At 47.6% G+C, this 22,236-nt stretch overlaps 1 protein-coding gene across 1 annotated transcript in view; it reads left to right on the top strand.

The window, feature by feature from the left end:
- Positions 1-768: 768 nt before the first annotated feature.
- The window catches only part of PRPSAP2 (phosphoribosyl pyrophosphate synthetase associated protein 2), a 122,296-nt gene continuing 100,828 nt past the window's right edge, over positions 769-22,236 (top strand). Inside the window, exon 1 of the mRNA XM_077449434.1 lies at positions 769-866. The gene's annotated coding sequence lies outside the window, so the exon portion shown is untranslated. The remainder of the gene's footprint in view (positions 867-22,236) is intronic.

Raw genomic sequence — 22,236 nt, 5'->3', positions numbered from 1 at the left:
GTGCTATGGGTGTGGTCGCGGCGCGGGGCTTGTGATATGGGTGTGGTCACAGCGTGGGACTTGTGATGTGGGTATGGTCATGGCGTGGGACTTGTGATATGGGTGTGGTCATGCCGTGGGACTTGTGATACGGGTGTGGTCACGGCATGGGACATGTGATAGGGTGGGACATGTGATATGGGTGTGGTCACGGCGTGGGGCATGTGATATGGGTGTGGTCACGGCGTGGGACATGTGATATGGGTGTGGTCGCGGCGCGGGGCATGTGATATGGGTGTGGTCACAGCGTGGGACATGCGGTGGATGTTGGCGGTGTCCGGCTCCCTTAACGATCCTGTAAGATGAGGGGGGTCATGTGATATTTCATGGGTGGGAAGCCAGGAATGTCAGTTGTTATGTTTCTCTCAGAATAATAAAGTTTACTCATCTTTGAAACTTTCATAATCATTGCAACCATATTGAGCAGGCTTTTCTCAGTGTCCCCGGGTGACAGTGCAGGTTATAGTGGGAACACACAGACTGCTTCCAGTAAATAATGACACAGCGGCCATTGTCCCCCCACCCCCTCACTGTCTGTGAACCCGCAGCCGGCGCTCCCCCTTTGTTCTCTCCCATCCCTCCCCGCTGGTGCTGATGGTGCATCGATGCGCTCGGCCATCCACGTCACTCGGCTTCCCTGCCATTGACAGTCCCTGGCAGCGGTGACGTCAGTTGTGGAGGGGCGGGGGGAGCGGGAGCCGTCTGAGTGGCATCCATGAGATCGGCACTCCCCAGGCTGTGGCAGAGCCGCCATTTTCAGTGTGTGATAGAGGGAAAGAGAGGAGCGGAGCCGGGACCGGCACCGGGGAGGAGGAGCTGAGCTGGAGGTAAGTGCCATACACCGAGCTCCCCGGGACTCGTACATGGGAGGGGTGATGTCAAGTGCCGTGTGTCCTCCTGGCACGGTGGGGGCGCAGAGGGTCAGGTGACTGTGCCCGGGCATGTCCTGGTGGGGATCATGTGACCCGTGTACAGGTGTGATAGATGGAGGGCAATGTACCGGGGACTGTCGTGAGATATGATTGGTCAGAACCAGTGTGCTATGTGGTGGCACGGGACGGGTAGTGTACAGACGTGGTGTGTCATGGGCACAATAATGGCATGTGATGGGCACCGTTGTAATTAGTGATTGGCACAATAATGGCGTGTAATGCATGCACAGTCCTGGTGTGTGTGATGGGCACAATAATGGAATTTAGGTACCGTTGTGACTAGTGATGGGCACAATAATGGCATGTGATTGGCACAGTCTTGGCTACTGATTGGTACAGGTCGTGGCATGTGATGGGCAAAATGATGATGTGTGAAGAGCACAGTCGTGGAGTGTGATGGGCACAGCCACGGCATTTGATGGGCAGGTTCATGACATGGAACGTTCTTAATCAAAACCTTGAGACGTGATTGGCACAGCTGTGGCGCGTGATGTGTGACGGGCACAGTCGTAGTGTGGGCTATGCATGAAAATAACCATCCTGGCACAGGCATTATGTGATGGGCACAGTCATGGCGTATGATGGGCATAGCTTTAGTGTGTGACGTTGGATATAAGATGGGCACAGCGATGACATGGGATGTACTTGATGAGAACTGTTGTGTCTTGTGTGATGGGCACAGCCATGGCATTTGATGGGCATGTTCATGACATGGAACTTTCTTAATCAAAACCTTGAGACGGGTGATGGGCACAGCTGTGGAAGGTGGTGTGTGTGTGTGATGGGCACAGTCGTGGTGTGGGATATGCATGAAAAGAACCATCCTGGCACAGGCCTTATGTGATGGGCACTGTCTAGGCATGTGATGGGCATAGCTTTAGTGTGCGATGTTGGATATGAGATGGGCACAGCGATGACAGGGAATGTACTTGATGAGAACTGTTGTGTCTTGTGTGATGGGCACAGTCATGGCATTTGATGGGCACATTTATGACCTGGAACTTTTCTTAATCGAAAAACCTTGAGACCTGATGGGCACAGCTGTGGCGGCTGATCTAACGGCACAGTCGTGGCGTGTGATGGGCACAGTCGTGGCGCATGATAGGCATAGCTTTAGTGGGTGACGTTGGATATGAGATGGCCAAAGCGATGACTTGGGATGTACTTGATGAGAACTGTTGTGTCTTGTGTGATGGGCAAAGCCATGGCATTTGATGGGCAGGTTCATGACATGGAACTTTCTTAATCAAAATCTTGAGACATGTGATGGGTACAGCTGTGGCGGGTGATGTGTGTGTGTGTGTGTGTGTGTGTGTGTGTGTGTGACGGGCACAGTTGTGGCGTGGAATATGCATGAAAATAACCATCCTAGCACAGGCCTTATGTGATGGGCACAGAGATGGGGACATGGAATGTACTTGATGAGAACTGCTGTCTTGTGTGATGGGCACAGCCATGGCATTTGATGGGCACGTTCATGACATGGAACATTTCTTAATCGAAAACCTTGAGACGTGATGGGCACAGCTGTAGCGGCTGATGTGATGGGCATAGCTTTAGTTTTTGACGTTGGATATGAGATGGGCACAGCGATGACATGGGATGCACTTGATGAGAACTTTTGTGTCTTGTGTGATGGGCACATTCATAACATGGAACTTTTCTTAATCAAAACCTTGAGACGTGTGATGGGCACAGTCGTGGAGTGGGATATGCATAAAAAAAAAAAAGAACCATCCTGGCACAGGCCTTATGTGATGGGCACAGTCGTGGTGTGGTGTGATGGGCATAGCTTTAGTGTGTGACGTTGGATATGAGACGGGCACAGCGATGACATGGGATGTACTTGATGAGAACTGTTGTGTCTTGTGTGATGGGCGCAGCCATGGCATTTGATGGGCATGTTCATAACATGGAACTTTTCTTTATCCAAACCTTGAGGCATGTGATGGGCACAGCTGTGGTGTGTGCGTGATGGGCACAGTCGTGGTGTGGGGATATGCATGAAAAGACTGGCACAGGCCTTATGTGATGGGCAGAGCCGTGGCATATTATTTTTGTGCAGTGCCCCATGTCGGGGGTATGAAGTGCGCTGTCATTGTGCGGACGCCTTCTTATACCACGTATGCTGATATCTTTTTTCTCATTGGTCGCTTTCACCCTCGGTAGTGCTCATGTCAAAGCTGGCGATTCTCTCCACCCTCAGCGGTGACATGTAGCGTGTCCTGAACCTGGCAGCGCTCGCCTTTCTCTGCAAGTAAATGTGACGAGAAATAAAAGTGAAAACGTACAAATGTAAAAACAGATGGAATTTGTATATTACTAGAATTCCCATATTCTCTATACAATGATTACCTCCCATAGTGATACACAATATTCTCCTGTAGTTCTCCTCAGTGTATAGAAACCCCGATAATGAATTCTTCTTTTATTTGCTCCCTCTCGGTCTGTTAAATATACACACTGAAAACACTTTGTAATATCAGTTTGATACCTGCTGATCCTGTCAGAAATCTCAGTGAGCTGCAGAACACCTCCCCTCTGTTATAAGGATGATGACAAGGCGAGGTTTTTGTAGCCCAAATCAGAAGAGCCACCTATGGGGTACAGCGCTGGTCCACCTGAGGACAGGAAGTGTGTCGCAGGCGGGATCACCAGGCAGAATAATAGTAATAATAAAAAAAAAAAGCTAAGCAGAGTTGTACCCGGATAGTACTTGGGTTGAGGGACCATTTGGCAATACCAGACGCTGAAAACAAATCCGGGCATCACATCTAAGGACGCATTATCCTAGCTTTGCCCTTGATTGTAGATAGGCTATAACCTACAGCAGCTTTTCTCAATCATTTCACCACGGAGGGGCCCTTGAATTATTAATCCGGTCTTCAGGAGCCCCTGTGGGAAATGATATCCACAGCTCGTGGTATATTTGCTGCACCACATTAGTGGCCGGTGAGGGAGGGGCTTCTTTGTACTGGTGGTCAGTGGAAAGAACACCACATTATAATGGTGGCCCATGAGAAAAATGCCCATGTCTGTGTTGGTTGTTGTAGGGCCCCCTACATTAGGGAACAGTGGGAAGATTGTTCTTTACATTGGATGTCAGTGAGAAGAATGATCCTTACATTGGTGGTCAGTGGGAAGAATGATGCTTACATTGGTGGTCAGTGGGAAGAATGATGCTTACATTGGTGGTCAGCGGGAAGAATGATGCTTACATTGGTGGTCAGTGGGAAGAATGATGCTTACATTGGAGGTCAGTGGGAAGAAAGATGCTTACATTGGTGGTCAGCGGGAAGAATGATCCTTACATTGGTGGTCTGTGGGAAGAATGTCCCTTAGATTGGTGGTCTGTGAGAAGAATGTCCCTTACATTGGTGGTCAGTGGGAAGAATGTCCCTTACATTGAAGAGCAGTACAGACAGCAAAAATGATTACGGTTGTCAGTGGTTCCTTCAGCCCCCCTCATTTCAAAAGTTGACAACCACTGGACTACAGGGTCACATTGTCAGCCAAGCGAGTAGCACTTTCAGAATAAGGTCTTCAGCGGCAGCTGCTATGCTACTTCACCTACAGTCCGGTGTGAAGGTTGTGCACACAAGAGGCATTGATTGCCCCTACGGAGAGTTGTGATTTGATGTGGTCGGTACTTCTAGTGCCCCTCTATATATAATGTGTGACTGTTGGCTCTCCTTCCCCTCAAGATATGGACTCAGCAGCTCTAAATGTCACTTGTGTGGCTCTTCGCAGCAGCTGGTGTACAGTGAGGGCAGTTGGTTGGAGTGGAGTGCGGGTCATTAATGGGCAATCTAGATAAGATTATTGTACGTGAGCGGGCGCAGAGAGAGCGGGCGGCCACACACCGAGCTCTTATCTGCCAGTATATTGCCGCCTTCTACGTCTGCTATAATCACTTTGTTGCTACCTCGGGGGTTCTGCTCCGTTCGCTCTGGAAGTGCTTTTGTTGTAAGGTGACTGCGGTTGTTTTCTTTGTACTTAAAAAAACAAAAAAAAACCCAGTGGCTGGTGCACATTAGATCAACGACGGCAGAGGCAATTGCTTTTTTTTTATTTTTTTATTTGACACGTGTTTAATCGTCTGGAATCCTTAGACTATGTTCGTGAACCTCCTGTGTTTGGTTTATTTCAACACAGAAATTATTCTGCGGAATAGAAACAAAGATACTTCCCTGATCAGTTCCTCTTTGATTTTAAAGTTATAGAAATTTTTAATTAAAAAGAGATTTATACATACTTGCTCTGTGCAGTGGTATTGCACAGAGCAGCCCCCGGGGTGGTCCACACCTCTTCTTCAGGTGCCCCTATATCAAACTGTGTACTTTGGGGACACTCCCGAGCTGGGCTGTGTGCATCCATAGACACGCACATCCCCTGATCCCCCTTCACAGGGTTTGACAGTGACTCTTGCTTCCCTCTGTGAATGTAGGGAGAGAGGAGAGCAGGGCTGCCAGTGGGGACAGCGCTGGATCATGAGTGGTGTCAGGTAAGTGTTTAGGGATGGAGAGAAATGCGATGATCACTTTACAGGGAATGCATCCCTGCATACACGGTTTAGGAGATATTTGCCGAAAGACAGGCACTGCTGTCTGCGGCGCATGCATCGTAGACAGCGGCGCGCAGGCATGACGGCATGCGCGGGAGTAACGTCATCGCGGCTTCACCGAATGACAGCGGCGGAGCAGCGAGACCCCACCGAGAAGATGAATGCTCCGAACTACAGGGGACAGCGGAGACTTCGCTGGCTCCTGTGTCAGGTAAGTGACACATAATGGGCTACTATGCGATGCATAGTAGTCCATTATGCTTTACCTTTGCAGGGAATGAAAGAGGAAGTAAACTCATCAGGGTTTACTTCCTCTTTAAATCACTAGTAAAAAGGCTTATTTTAAATTATAATTTTTAAAAAGCAACTGTCATCTCTGTCCCACAGCAGCTCCTCCTCTGAGCCGCTGTTGACTCCCTGACAGTCCCATTCACTTTAATGGGACGGCTGGTGAATGCAGCAGTGACACAACAAGGTGAGGGACGTGGCGGCAGCAGGTGAGTGGATGCCCGCTAACAGGCACTGCCACAATGGATCTGAAATGACAGGTGCTCTTTAAATGTAAGGACTTATTCTTGCTGGTAGTTTAGAATCTTTAATATTTGCAAACAAAATGAAGGTTTCCCCATTTAGAATAAGCTGTCAGGTTAGTAAAACAGCGATATCAGAACCGATTCAGTCATACAGTTTGTTGTGTACATAGATTTGCAAAACAATGGAATAAAGGAATATTCCTGAACTTTATTTTATCTCATGGTTACTGCAAAATAGTGTGAATGCGTCAATGCAGTGCATGTTATCTCCGCTTGCTGAGCTTGGATTCATTGAATAAGTTTACTAAAAAATATAAATATTACAGAATATACAGCCTCATGCTACATGACTAAGCTCCATTTCATGCCGAATAAACTAAATGATTAATGTATCTTAAAACTGTCTTTAGATTTTTACTTCAAAAGCATTTATTAAAATAAATTTGATGACAATAAAAAAGAAAATCTGATTTAAAAAAAAAAAAAAAAAAATCATATTAAAAAATAAAAAAATAAATAAAAAAATCCTTGATTTATATCCACCCTGCTTCCTTGTACTTCCCCTGCTGTAAAATGCTTAAGATTCTCCCATTCCAGACCCCAGTGTCTAAAAACCAAATGCAGTGCAATGCTGCCTGATTGGCTAACAATTTTTTTTTTTTTTAGATTTAGAGTGGGGTAGGCATAGACACCCAGTTTTCGTTGCCATCTTTGCCCACATTGGAAGATTCACCTTTCCCATTTGTACTGATGATCATTGTAATCAGGGAAGATGAGAAAAATCTAAATCTTAGGTGAGGGTAAATCTTACCGGAGGAGGGGCCGGACATGGCGTAGAGTGGCAATCTATAGCCAGAAATGGGAGCAAATACCTGTATTATATCTGCTCCCCCCTGAAAGGTGGCAAATGTGATACCGGAGGGGGGTGGAGGAATCCGAAAAGCAGAAGTTCCATTTTTGGGATCAAAGTTTTTCTTACCTTCATGCATTCTATACTTATCTGAGCCCCATCAAGATACAGCGATGTGCACCAGTGCCTCAGCTCTCCGGGGACTCTTCCTCCTCATTGGCTAAGATAGAAGCAGGAGCCATTGGCCAATGAGCGAGAGGAAGCGGGGCCAAGGCTCGGCTCTGTGTGTGAATGGGCATACAGAGCAGCGGCTCGCGAGCACGTCTGCTTGGGTGCCCCCATTGCAGGAGGGAGGGGCCAGGACTGCCAGCCGGGGGGGGGGGGGGGGGGCAAGAAGAAGAGGAGGCAAAACCACTACACAGAGCAGGTAAGTATAACATGTTTATTTATTTTTTTAATATAACTTTCATCCTTGACCTGAATTGCAATACATGGGAGAAGTTTTAGACACCCAATAATTAGTATTTCTGTCCATCCAGTCCTGAGATTTGCACAGCTCTCAAATATACAAAGTCTTGCCCGGCAGCACAGCCTTCCTTGTGACCTGGCACCGTCTCTGCTACAGTTCAGCAACAAAGCTTTTTCACCTCCCGGCCTTAAGCCTGTGATTGGACAATAAAGGAACAGACTGATAAGGTTATCGCTCTGCTCTTCACCTGTCAGCATGTTCCCTGTCAGTACAAGTGCATGTATGACACCAGACGTCTCCTAATTACTGCCCCACCCTCTCCCAGTCTGAACTCCTACTAACTGCATTTAAAGTGGTTGTAAACTCTTAACAACCACTTAAAACTGCAGGCAAGCCTATAATTTTTTTAAGCCTATAATTAGGCTTGCCGGTAGCTGCACTGGATATCTCCTAATTCCGCACGGTTTAGGAGATATCCCTGTGTTTGCATGTGCTGACGTCATGCGGCACATGCACACTTGAGCCAACTGAAGCAGTGGTATTACGTGCCCTTAAGTCAGTTGTACTGTGCCATTTGCGGCGGCTCCTGCGCATGCGCCAGAGTGACGTCACCGCGGCTTCGGCCAATCACAGCGCCGGAGCCGTGATACCCGGAAGCAAGCCCCGGGCGACATTTTGGCGGCCTGAGAGGGAGACGAGGACGGCTGCGAGGGATTCCTTCTCGGGTAAGTAATTCATAATGAGCTAGTATGCTATGCATACTAGCTCATTATGCCTTTATCTTGCAGGATGTGTTTTTATTTTTTATTTTTTTTGCAGGAGGATTTACGTCCTCTTTAAAAGGTAAGGTGAACTCCAAATATCCTGTCCACCCCCGCGGACCTTGCTGCATATAATGACCATGCTGGAGGTGAAGCAAAACCGTACACCGCAATGCACAGCCCTGGAGTAAGCATCGGCCATCATGCCCATAATGACAAGTGGCCATTGGCAAGGGTGGCCATGTGACTGTGCTGACCAGTGAGAAGGGTATCTGCGACTTCTTTTTCCAGTAAGATCTCCGGGAAGAAGCGCTTCTCATTGGTCAGCGCAGTCACATGGTTGTGCTGACCAATAAATGCTTTCCATTGCGAGCGCTATGATGGATGCTCACTGTAGAGACCACCACACCAGCAGCAACCGGGCATCATGACCGCTGTGTGCAGCAGAGTCCAGTGGTGTGGTCTGGATGCGTGGAGTGCATCTTCTCACACTTTGTGAATAGGTGAACTTAGCCTTGAAATGCAGCTAGTAGGAATACCCCGTATTTCACTTTTTAACAGCATTTAACTAGGGATGCACCGAATGGGTTTTTTGGTGCCGAAACCGATACCGAAAATGAAAAATACACTAGGCCGAAAACCGAAACCGATACCGAAACAGCACCGATACCGAAAATGACTGTTTTAAAAAAATATTTTTATACAGGAGGTGGTCAGAGACTGGGGACATGGTTCAGGAGGTGGTCAGAGACTGGAGACATGGTTCAGGAGGTGGTCAGAGACTGGAGACATGGTTCAGGAGGTGGCCAGAGACTGGCGACATGGTTCAGGAGGTGGCCAGAGACTGGCGACATGGTTCAGGAGGTGGCCAGAGACTGGCGACATGGTTCAGGAGGTGGCCAGAGACTGGCGACATGGTTCAGGAGGTGGCCAGAGACTGGCGACATGGTTCAGGAGGTGGCCAGAGACTGGCGACATGGTTCAGGAGGTGGCCAGAGACTGGCGACATGGTTCAGGAGGTGGCCAGAGACTGGCGACATGGTTCAGGAGGTGGCCAGAGACTGGCGACATGGTTCAGGAGGTGGCCAGAGACTGGCGACATGGTTCAGGAGGTGGCCAGAGACTGGCGACATGGTTCAGGAGGTGGCCAGAGACTGGCGACATGGTTCAGGAGGTGGCCAGAGACTGGCGACATGGTTCAGGAGGTGGCCAGAGACTGGCGACATGGTTCAGGAGGTGGCCAGAGACTGGCGACATGGTTCAGGAGGTGGCCAGAGACTGGCGACATGGTTCAGGAGGTGGCCAGAGACTGGCGACATGGTTCAGGAGGTGGCCAGAGACTGGCGACATGGTTCAGGAGGTGGCCAGAGACTGGCGACATGGTTCAGGAGGTGGCCAGAGACTGGCGACATGGTTCAGGAGGTGGCCAGAGACTGGCGACATGGTTCAGGAGGTGGCCAGAGACTGGCGACATGGTTCAGGAGGTGGCCAGAGACTGGCGACATGGTTCAGGAGGTGGCCAGAGACTGGCGACATGGTTCAGGAGGTGGCCAGAGACTGGCGACATGGTTCAGGAGGTGGCCAGAGACTGGCGACATGGTTCAGGAGGTGGCCAGAGACTGGCGACATGGTTCAGGAGGTGGCCAGAGACTGGCGACATGGTTCAGGAGGTGGCCAGAGACTGGCGACATGGTTCAGGAGGTGGCCAGAGACTGGCGACATGGTTCAGGAGGTGGCCAGAGACTGGCGACATGGTTCAGGAGGTGGCCAGAGACTGGCGACATGGTTCAGGAGGTGGCCAGAGACTGGCGACATGGTTCAGGAGGTGGCCAGAGACTGGCGACATGGTTCAGGAGGTGGCCAGAGACTGGCGACATGGTTCAGGAGGTGGCCAGAGACTGGCGACATGGTTCAGGAGGTGGCCAGAGACTGGCGACATGGTTCAGGAGGTGGCCAGAGACTGGCGACATGGTTCAGGAGGTGGCCAGAGACTGGCGACATGGTTCAGGAGGTGGCCAGAGACTGGCGACATGGTTCAGGAGGTGGCCAGAGACTGGCGACATGGTTCAGGAGGTGGCCAGTGACTGGCGACATGGTTCAGGAGGTGGCCAGTGACTGGCGACATGGTTCAGGAGGTGGTCAGAGACTGGCGACATGATAAAAGTGATAAGTGTGGTGTCCCCTCGTGCAGCCAGTAGTGTTTGTGTCCCCCTCGTGCAGCCAGTAGTGTGTGTGTCCCCTCGTGCAGCCAGTGTTTGTGTCCCCCTCGTGCAGCCAGTGTTTGTGTCCCCCTCGTGCAGCCAGTGTTTGTGTCCCCCTCGTGCAGCCAGTGTTTGTGTCCCCCTCGTGCAGCCAGTGTTTGTGTCCCCTGTGTAGTCAGTGATGCAGAAAGAGAGGAGAGCCGCCTCCGCCGTCTGGATCAATAGAGAACACACAGCTTTAATTTCAATAGCTGTGTGTTCCCCCGTCGCGCGCCGCCGCATATAGCCCCTCCCCCTTGTCCGGGGAACTGTGATAGACAGATCCCCCGTCCAATCTGGACGGGTGATCTGTCTATCAGTTCCCCGAACGAGGGGGAGGGGCTGTAGGCGACGGCGCACGACGGGGGAACACACAGCTATTAAAATTAAAGCTGTGATGTTCCCGGCGCTCTATTGATCCAGACGGCGGAGGCGGCTTTCCTGCGATATACACCTCCCGTGATGGGCGGCACCAGGGGCGGGGGCGGAGCTCCGCCCCGCCCAGGCCCCGCCCCATTTTCGGCTCAATTATCGGCTGTTTTTTTCTTTCGGCAAAATGCCGAAAGGGCCATTTTCGGCCGATATGTTTCGGCGGCCGAAATTTCGGTGCATCCCTACATTTAACTTTCTCAACCCATTTTTTTATATTTGCCTGGGGTGTGGCTTTAAAGTGTAACTCCACTTTTGTTGAGAAAAACACATTCCCCCTCTGGGTGATCGATGTACGTTACAAGAATTATAACAACCTTTGTTGCCGATTTCTACCTTTTTGTTATTCTGAAGAAATCCCTGTGTGTTCCTCTGTGCCGAGTGAGTCTAATGGGATTGGTTTCACAATTATCAATCGGCTGATGCAGAATCGGGGCGCTAATGAGGAAAGTTGCAGGGTCTGCATCCCTTTTAGGCAGGAAATACATGGGTCGAATTTCGAAAAGAATTTTCTTTTTCGAAAATCTTATCTAAAAATTTTCGTTCGTATTTCGCACCATTAGCGGGCTGCAGCACCAGCTGATTTTTCACGCAGCCATTACATTTGAGTAATTGGAAATTTTTCTAAAAATGAACTATTTTCTAATCAATAATGGGAGAATCGTGCGAGAAATGTAATTGAAAAAGAAATGCACATGTGCAAGAAAAGCAAATTCCCGGAAAGAAAAGAAGATACACAGCCACGAAAATTTATTTTTTGTAGCAACATGAGATGAAATGGAAGGCTTCGTTGGTCGAATTTTGAAATCAATGGTGGCATCATCGGATCGCAAAACGCACGAATGTTCTGATTTTTAAATGAGAATTCTTTAAAAATTTGACCATGTATGGCCAGAAAACGTGATTTCCTATTGGGAGTATCTCACCAAAAATGAAATTTTTCTTGCAGAGGATGCCAAAAATCTGACTTGTATCTTAGGGCAGAATTCTGGGGAAATCAGTGAGCCGATCGCACAAGCAGCTGTTTCTGAGGGGCGGGGGGGGGGGGGGGGGGGGTGGAGTTCTGTATACATTCTGTGTACAGAACACCTCCAGGTAGCCATATTGCATTTTCAGAAAAATGACAGCTCTGCAGATTGAAAATTTAAAAGGTAATTTTTAGTAACATTCAATAGCAACATGACTTGTGCCGCAATTGTATACACTATATATTCTTTTTTTTTTTTATTTGCAGTTTTTTTTCCCAATGAAAGTGGTGTTACCCTTTAATGATTTTATTGGAAGTGGAGATCTCTTTGGAAGCGGAGGACCACTTTAAGAAAGAATTGATTGCCTGCTAAAGAAATCTGAGGCGTATTAATTTAACGCGCCTGTTATCTGGAAATCACAAAGCCAGGGTGACTTGAGATAAACTGGCTTACTGCCAGGAATAATGATATCAGATGCTGGAGACCTCATTCATCAAAGTGTCTGCGATAAGAAACAGGTCCGGCGTGCCTCATAGCAATGGAAGGTTAGCAGGAAGCTGCTCTGTCTTTCCGGGATAGATAGTAAAAGAATAAAGTCCTCCATAGATGGTACAAGGCAACTGGATGTGCGGCCAAAATCTGGCCACCCTGGCGGCATTTCCGGCAGCCACACAAAGTGTCCCGGGGGAACGTGGCCAGCAGACAGGAGACGGCTCCACTTTCAAGGAAAACAAGATCTCGACCTGACTGACAATCCAACTTCGGACCCCTCGTGTGCTGGTCATGTGACCAAAAACATGCGCCTTTGGTCACATGACCTGATTAGCCACTTCAGTACCGCACGTCGTCATATGACCTCCTTGATTTTGTGCGGGCATATCTGAATGATGCCTGCAGCTACAGGCATCGTTCAGATATCATTATTTGCAGGCGGCGATTCTGTGCACGATAAGGCACCTTTCACACTGGGGTGGTGCGGGCATCGGGCGGTAAAGCGCCGCTATTTTTAGCGGCGCTTTACCGTCGTTTTAGCAGCGGTCTGCAGCCGCTAGCCGGGTGGTTTTAACCCCCGCTAGCGGCCCGAAAAAGGGTTAAAACTGCCCGCGCCGCTGGTATAGCCGAGCTGCTCCATTGATTTCAATGGGTAGGAGCGGTGAATACACCGCTCCAAAGATGTGGCTAGCAGGACTTTTTTCACCGTCCTGCTAGCGCACCGCTCCAGTGTGAAAGCCCTCCGGCTTTCACACTGGAGTGAAAGGGGCCGATGACCATAGAGATTTCCAGTGACCAGATGGTCGCCAGTCATCTCTATGACTGTCGGAGGCCCGGGCGCGACGTTAAGACATCACGCCCGGACCCCGCAATGTAAACAAAGCTGCGATCGCGGCTGTCAGCATGAGATCGGTGAATTCGTTTTTTCTGATCTCATGCTTTACAGCCTGGAGGAGAGATGTGGGGTCTTATTGACCCCGCATCTCTCTATAAAGAGGACCTGTCACATAGAATCCTATTACAAGGGATGTTTACATTCCTTGTAATAGGAATAAAAGTGCTAAAAAAAAATGAAATAAACATTTTTTTTTTTTCAAAGCCCCTGTCCCCGGTAGCTGGGGGGTGGGACATAAGTCCCGCCCACACATGTAAACGCCGTAAAATCACATGTGAGGTATCGCAACGCGAGTTAGAGCGAGAGCAATAATTCTAGCATTAGACCTCCTCTGTAACTCTAAACTGGTAATCTATGAAAAATTTTAAAGCATCACCTATGGAGATTTTTAAGTACCGAAGTTTGGCGCCTTTCCATGTGTGTGTGCAATTTTAAAGCGTGACATGTTGGGTATCTATTCACTTGGCGTAACATTGGGCTAACTTTACTGTTTTGTTATTTTTTAATTCATGGAACAGTTTTTTTCCCAAAAAAAAAGGCATTTGAAAAATTATTGCTCAAATACCGTGTGAGATAAAAAGTTGCAATGACCGCCATATTATTCCCTAGGATGTCTGCTAAAAAAAAAAACATATGTAATTTTCTAGCAAAAAAATGATTATTTTTACATGTAGGAGAGGAGTGCCAGAATAGGCCCGGTATGGAAGTGGTTAAGGTGATGATAACTTGTCAACACGTGACCAAATACCTAAACCAGCATCACTGGTGAGGACACGTGTGTGTTATACGCTTTGATAGGACATTTATGATAACATATGAAATACATGAAATATAAAAATGTGTGTTCCAGTGCGTTTTTGATGCTTTTTACAGCTTTCCAGTGCATGAAAAATGCAGCATGTTTAATTTTTTTTTTTTTTTCTTCCTCAAACTGGAACGCACTGGTGTGAACTATGCCATTGAAAACCACATAACCTACTTTCTTTGTGTTTTTGATGCAGAAAATGAAAAAATAAAACACACTGGACTGCATGTGGTGTGAACTGGCCCTCACACAATTTTGCAGTAACCATGAGATAAAACAAAGTTCAGGAATATTCCTTTATCCCATTGTTTGGCAAATCTATGTACACTACAAACTGTATGACTGAATCGGTTCTGATATCGCTGTTTTACTAACCCGACAGCTTATTATTCTAAACAGGAAACCTTCATTTTGTTTGCAAATATTAAAGATTCTAACTACCAGCAAGACAGAGTCCTTACATTTAAAGAGCACCTGTCATTTCAGATCCATTGTGGTAGCGCCTGTTAGCGGCATCCACTCACCTGCTGCCGCCACGTCCCTCACCTTGTTGTGTCACTGCCGCATCACCAGCTGTCCCATTAAAGTGAATGGGACTGTCGGAGAGTCACCAGTGGGTCAGAGGAGTGGCTGCTGGGAGACAGAGATGACAGCTGCTCTTTAAAAATTATGATTTAAATCAAGCTTTTTTAATAGCGATTTAAATCGAATCCACCCTGCAAGGAAGACTTCATGTGCGCGTCGTTGTGATTATAAATCCTTCAATTCAGTGAGAAGTGTAAGCGACCGATTGATGAGTCTTATTTGCTTGGTTATACTTCCTTCCTGCTAGTGCGGCGTTTGTCGTTTCCTGCTGCCAATTACTCGCATCTTCACGTGTTTCTATAACGTGATTTTCTTTTAAGCTTCTACTAATAGGGACCCAGGATATTTTCAGTTCTGAGCGGGCACTCATGTAATTCAGCGTTCCCAGCAGTCATGCAGGGGTTTGGAGTATGGAACTCAGGATCGTTCATTATATAAGTATATAATCTTTCACTGATTTGCCATCTTAATCTTGCTTTCTGTGGGGCCTGCTTGATTGGATGGATTAGGTAGGTCCTCATATGATATTTTATATTATTTTGGTAGATCTAAAGTTGATTGCACACAGATTGTTTGGTGGGATTGTGTGTTGAGCCTAAGACCCCTTTCACACTGGGGCGTTTTTCAGGCACTTTAGCGTAAAAAAAAAAAAAAAAAAGTGCCTGTAAAGCGCTTGAAAGAAGCCTCACCTGCAATCCCAATGTGAAAGTCCAAGTGCTGTAATAGCCCTTTCACAATGTCAGTGCCCGAAAAAACGCTCGTAAAGCGTCGCTTAAACTAGCAGCGCTTTACCAGCGTTTTTTGAGCGCTATTGGGGCACTTTTAACCCCTGCTAGTGGCCAAATAAAGGGTTAAAAGCGCCCACAAAGCGCTGCTGCCAAAAGCTCTGGGAAGCTCTCTCCCAAGGGGGTTAGCTTGCGGGCACACTCCTGTATGATACACTCGATGGCCATAGCCAGCAAGTGTATCACTTGACCCCCCTAAACCAACCCACCCCCCCCCAGCAGGAGCAGCAGCGGGAGCCAAGGACTACACTGCTATCAAGCATCCAGTGAAGAGCCCACAGAAGCTGGGGGGGAAAGCAATGCGGGATCTCGCCCACGGAGATTTGGGGCTCGGGTAATAAAACGGGGGCTCGGGGGGGGCGGAGAATGCAAGGTGTTTTTTCACCTTAATGCACAGGATGCAAGAAAACACAAAACTTTACAACCCCTTTAAATTATAATTCAACCTTAACACTAAAATCTCTACGTCTACAGAGTACAGACATCCACGATCTAACGCTAACCTATCCAGACCTGTAAAGAATAAATCCGTATGCATAAGTTTTTTTTTTTTTTTTTTTTTTTTTTAAGCCGCTTTGACCGGATCCCACGCTAAGCTGTTCAGGCGGGTACAAAGGACACAGCCGACAACAGAAGCCCCATAGTAACACTGTGGGTGACGTCACTTCCCATTAATTTCACAGCCGTTTTCGGCTGTCTCCTCTGCAGAGCTTCCACCGCTGGGGACCGGACTGGCTTTAAAAAAGGTGTGTGTGTGTGTGTGTGTGTGTGTATGTATATGTATATATATATGTATATATATGTGTGTATATATATATATATATATATAATATATAGCGATTTCTCCTTTCCAGGGCTAGATAGGTTAGGCTTATATTGTGCATGTCTGTAGATGTAGCGATTTTAGTGTTGGGGTGGACTTCCCCTTTTAAGGGACATGCCACCCAAAACTGATATTTCTGAGTAAACCGTCTAAAGGTAATAATCGTCTAAATGTTTCTTATGTCTTCTTAGCTGACCATATACATAACAGTCTGCGCAGTCTACTTTAGATTTGCCAACATTTGTTTAGCACAAGGGCAAAAGAAACCTTCCCCTGCTATCCATATGCATGTATGTCATACCACGGTGATAGGCTATAACAGTGGGTGGTCTCTGCTGGGAGCGAGCTCATTTGGGCGCCCCCAGCACTGGGAGCATTCACTGTTTACGTGCTAGAGCTTGGAGGCCGAGTCCCTGATCAGTGATCACATGACCAGGAAATGTTTGCAGCATTAGGATACTTCTACAGCAGTGGTGGTTAACTTTCATAATATGGGGGGGGGGGGGCAAGGGTGGCCCTCAACATCACCAAAGGGCTGCATGTAAAATTCTGTGAATATTCATTATCGGAGACAGCAGACACACAACAGGATATAGTCATAGCTTGCAGACAGGATACAAGAGCTTGTCAGAGACAGCAGACAGGGTACAATAGATGGTCCAAGACAGCAGGGCGGGATATAGGAGATGGTCAGAGACTGCAGACGGGATACAGGAGATGGTCAGAGACTGCAGACGGGATACAGGAGATGGTCAGAGACTGCAGACGGGATACAGGAGATGGTCAGAGACTGCAGACGGGATACAGGAGATGGTCAGAGACTGCAGACGGGATACAGGAGATGGTCAGAGACTGCAGATGGGATACAGGAGATGGTCAGAGACTGCAGACGGGATACAGGAGATGGTCAGAGACTGCAGACGGGATACAGGGGAGGGGATGGTCAGAGACTGCAGACGGGATACAGGGGATGGTCAGAGACTGCAGACGGGATACAGGGGATGGTCAGAGACTGCAGACGGGATACAGGGGATGGTCAGAGACTGCAGACGGGATACAGGGGATGGTCAGAGACTGCAGACGGGATACAGGGGATGGTCAGAGACTGCAGACGGGATACAGGGGATGGTCAGAGACTGCAGACGGGATACAGGGGATGGTCAGAGACTGCAGACGGGATACAGGAGATGGTCAGAGACTGCAGACGGGATACAGGAGATGGTCAGAGACTGCAGACGGGATACAGGAGATGGTCAGAGACTGCAGACGGGATACAGGGGATGGTCAGAGACTGCAGACGGGATACAGGGGATGGTCAGAGACTGCAGACGGGATACAGGGGATGGTCAGAGACTGCAGACGGGATACAGGGGATGGTCAGAGACTGCAGACGGGATACAGGGGATGGTCAGAGACTGCAGACGGGATACAGGGGATGGTCAGAGACTGCAGACGGGATACAGGGGATGGTCAGAGACTGCAGACGGGATACAGGGGATGGTCAGAGACTGCAGACGGGATACAGGGGATGGTCAGAGACTGCAGACGGGATACAGGGGATGGTCAGAGACTGCAGACGGGATACAGGGGATGGTCAGAGACTGCAGACGGGATACAGGGGATGGCCAGAGACTGCAGACATATTCTCTAAGACCGCAATAAATCGCTACTATAACTGACCAGTAGGAAAACGCAAACTGGTGTCTGTAGGTGCCCCAGGGGGGTGGCACAAAAAGTGCCAAAGGGCAGTAGGCATCGGGGCTTCGGCTCCGACTACCAGAAAGGTTCTAAACAATCTATTCAATTTTATTATGTAGAGCACACTCGCATGGCACGTAGTTGTAGAAAAATCTAAAGAAGATTGTGCAATCAAAGTGCAGCAACAAATGAAACTAAAAATCTTTAAAAAGCACAAAGTCATCTGTTCAGGAAATGTGGGGTCGTGACAAGAGAGCAGGAAGTACAGAATCCCGAGTTATTCTGTAGAACATTGCACCGTGTGATAAGATCAGTCCGGCTTCCTGACATGCAAATTTAGAAATAATGGCGTACTGATTTGTTTACTTGGAGCCGTCTGCTCTGGCCATTTCCATATTTTCCATCGCTGCTTCTGTCTGGTTGTCATCTTTATCCGGCCTATCAGACTCTATAAACAGAGCCAGGTCACAGAAAATGACGGCTCAAATATTTTGTCACTTATTGGAGGCTGGGAAAAAAAAAATATATATATATATATATATATATATATATATATATATATATATATATATATATATATATATATATATATATATATATATATATATATATATATATAAAAATAATGTTTTGCTTTAAAGAGGTTGTAAACCTCAGAAAAAAAAAATCTAAAAAGAAAAAAACCCTACAAGACAGGCATAATGAGCTAGTATGCATCACATACTAGCTCATTATGAAATACTTACCGTTCCGCCAGAGTGCATGGGCCAGCGATGTCAATTGGCTGCTTGTAATGTAAATATCTCCTAAATGGTACAGGTTTCGGAGGTATTTACACTACCTATAGGTAAATGTCGGCAAAGGAAGTTTACTTCCTCCTTAGTCCTGCAGTGTGTGTATACAGCCCAACTCCAAGAATATAAAAAATCCACCCTAGACATGACAAGGGTTAATTGTCACGTCTAGGGTTAGAGAGAGAAGAAACCTTTCCCTTGCTCCAGCAGGGTCCTTCCAGCGCTGTGTCCGGTCTGCAGCTGCCTTTATAAGCAGTAACAGGCAGCAGTCATACTCAATGCTTCTCGAGGTGGAGAGCACTGGAGCAGGAATACAGGTAAGTGATATGATGTAACCATTGCATGTTTCATGTAACCATTGCAGTGCAGGAAGGGGGCACTGCAAGGGTGAATTTTGGATATTCCTGAAGTTGGGCTTTAAAGATAGGTTCACATAAGCCAAAGCTCTGAAAAGCAATCTGCGGTGGATCGCTTTTCAGAGTCCTGCTAAGCAGCCATTGTCAGGCATTCAGGAGGTGAACCTGATTCCTCCTCAATACCTGTTTTTATTTATTTTTTTGGCTCACAGGTGTGGCACTGCCCTATTGACTTGAATGGCGAAGTTTGAAAAGTGTTGCCGCCTGTCAACTCGACATTTGTGTTACAAGAGAAGTTAAGGGTTTTTTTTTTTTTTAATTATTATTATTATTATTATTATTATTATAATTTTTTTTTGTATTAGAAATCATACTTGCCTAGGTGGATGCAGGATCAGTCCAATGCTGCATCTGTCCCCCACCGACTCTAATGCCGCGTACACACGGTCGGACTTTCCGACGGGAAATGTTCGACGCAAGCTTGTTGCCGGAAATTCCGACCGTGTGTACGCTCCATCGAACATTTGCTGTTGGAATTTCCACACACAAATGTTTGAGAGCAGGTTCTCAAACTTTCTGTCAACTTCACTTGTTGTCTGACTTTCCGATCGCGTGTACACAAGTCCGTCCCACAAAAGCTCACACATGCTCCAAATCAAGCAGAAGGAGCTGCACTGGCTATTGAACTTCCTTTTTCTCGGCTCGTCGTACTTCTTGTATGTCACCGTGTTCTCGCGTTCGGAATTTACAACAACATTTGTGTGACCGTGTGTATGCAAGACAAGTTTGCACCAACATACTTTGGGGAAAAAAATCCACGGTTTTACACTGAGAACTGAGCGATAATACACTGCTGATCGCTCAGTGCTCTGTGAGCAGAGAGCTGGGGACTGTCCATATGTCTGCATATGGTCACGTCCTTTTCCCAGCCTAGCCCGCCCAGTGTCTGTCATGTCAGCCAACAGCAGACTTCAGCCCGCCGTCTGCTGAAAACTGGTCACAGGAGTGCAGAACACACTGAACTCCTGTGATCCACAGAAGAAGTACAGCCAGACAAGCTTTGGCTGTACTTCTTTAAGTTTGCTGCAATGCAAAGCATTGGGGCTGCAGCATGCGCACGTCCTCCTGGATGTTGTTTAGCCTTTAGGTGGGCATGGGGGGGGGTGATAAAACTGCTGCTCAATCACCCTTTTTTTTTTTTTTAACCTCCCCTTGCCCACTCATGTGAAAGAGGCCTTAAAGGAAGCCAAAGCTCCTTTGGCCCTACTTCTCCTATGGATCACTGGAGTGCACTTTGTTCTGTGGAACTGACACATCACTCGTCATGCATGCACTGAACATGAAGAAATATATCTGATGTTAGTCAAGCTATGATCCCATTACTGGAATTGGAATGTGAAGCCTCTTTTCGGGATTGTTCAGTGTGTGATGGGGCACCATCTGCATCTCCGGCTGTCTTCTGGCAGCCAAATCATCGTACATATGTCAGTGTTTAGGTCCTTTCTGCCCCTCCAGTTGCTTGAAAAGCCATGCTGGATGCGTTTCTCTCTCCGGGAACGCTTAAAAGCCTGTGATTTATGGGGAATCCGTATACCTTATGTACAGCCGAGCTCACACCACCCAAAGTAGCCAATGAGGACAGGATATGGCTGAATACAAGGCAATAAAAACGGATGTAATGCGCGGCCTGAAATAGAAATGACTGCATGTTATTAAAAGGAACACCTTGATTCACACTGGAATTTTTTTATTTTTTTTCATGCAATTAGAAAAACAGTGACGTCTGTTCGGAAAATGAATTCTGTACACAGGAAGCCTAGAGAGGCACGGTGCTTCTGCTGTCCATCCAGGTTTTGCTGTAGTGTGCTCATCCACACCACTGTGTGCAGCTGGTGAACCCGGTACCCCTTTGTAATGTAGCAGAGGTGGTCCCAAACACGCCCACCATAGGCTGCTTGCTGTCTCTCATAAACAGAAATATCTTGTGGGTGTCAGTGCTAAACTAACTGCAGCTGTGCACTCCCTCCAGCACTGCCATATTGGCGCATTGCACAGATGCGCCCATGGGCTCTGCCCAGGCTTCGGGTCCTGGTAGAGGATAGCTGGCATAGCACGTGTACAGATAGCTGGGAAAACCAACGCATGTCCAGATGTGCCACGGGCTCTCTGGGGCCCCCGATCCTTGTGGCACATCTACACATTCGCAGGGGGCAGGTAGAAAGTCTCATCTTGCAGAGAAACGTGGAAGTGCTGTTTAGCTGCACAAATCAAGAACTTTTGGAAAAAATCAAACTAACGTCCATAAGTAAGAGAGTCCGGTGGGGGGGGGGGGGGTGTCATTAGGCAAGGCAGCACGGCAATAGAGTTGGGGTGAAGGTCCATTTTAAGCAGATAGTGTTCAAGTTATACAGTCGAGGTTCCAGTAAGTAGACCTCCAACTACACATGTGTGGTGCTCTGTGGACATGTCGATAAATTAGAACTCAGATTAAGGTATATTTATTGAGTGTACTTTTGTTATTTAACACAGCTGCACTGTTTGCTGGATGGCATTAGTGGTTTAAATGGTTCCACTTTTTGCCTGCAAATTGGTCTTCAAGACCAGGGTTCTCCAAACTTTCTGAACAAAGAGCCAGTTTACTGTCCTTCAGACATAAGGGGGGTCGGATGTGGCCATTAGGAGTAGAAAAGGTTTCAACATCAGTGGGAATAAACAATGACACATCTTTTGTACAGTGGAGGGATTGTGTCCCATTGTTTGTGTCATTGTGCCCCATCTTTGGTGTGATTGGGAGGAATTGTGCCCCCTATCTTTGGTGTGATTGGGAGGAATTGTGCCCCCTATCTTTGGTGTGATTGGGAGGAATTGTGCCCCCCCCTATCTTTGGTATCATTGGGAGGAATTGTGCCCCCCCTATCTTTGGTATCATTGGGAGGAATTGTGCCCCCCCTATCTTTGGTGTCATTGGGAGGAATTGTGCCCCCTTATCTTTGGTGTGATTGGGAGGAATTGTGCCCCCTATCTTTGGTGTCATTGGGAGGAATTGTGCCCCCCCTATCTTTGGTGTCATTGGGAGGAATTGTGCCCCCTATCTTTGGTGTCATTGGGAGGAATTGTGCCCCCTATCTTTGGTGTCATTGGGAGGAATTGTGCCCCCTATCTTTGATGTCATTGGGAGGAATTGTGCCCCCTATCTTTGGTGTCATTGGGAGGAATTG

Source organism: Lithobates pipiens, unplaced genomic scaffold (assembly GCF_037356315.1).
Source record: "Lithobates pipiens isolate NorthernLeopardFrog02 unplaced genomic scaffold, aLitPip1_a1.2 Scaffold_22, whole genome shotgun sequence".
Taxonomy (NCBI): domain Eukaryota; kingdom Metazoa; phylum Chordata; class Amphibia; order Anura; family Ranidae; genus Lithobates; species Lithobates pipiens.
Note: the sequence above shows the minus strand (reverse complement) of the source record. Positions and strands in the feature narration are given on the sequence as shown.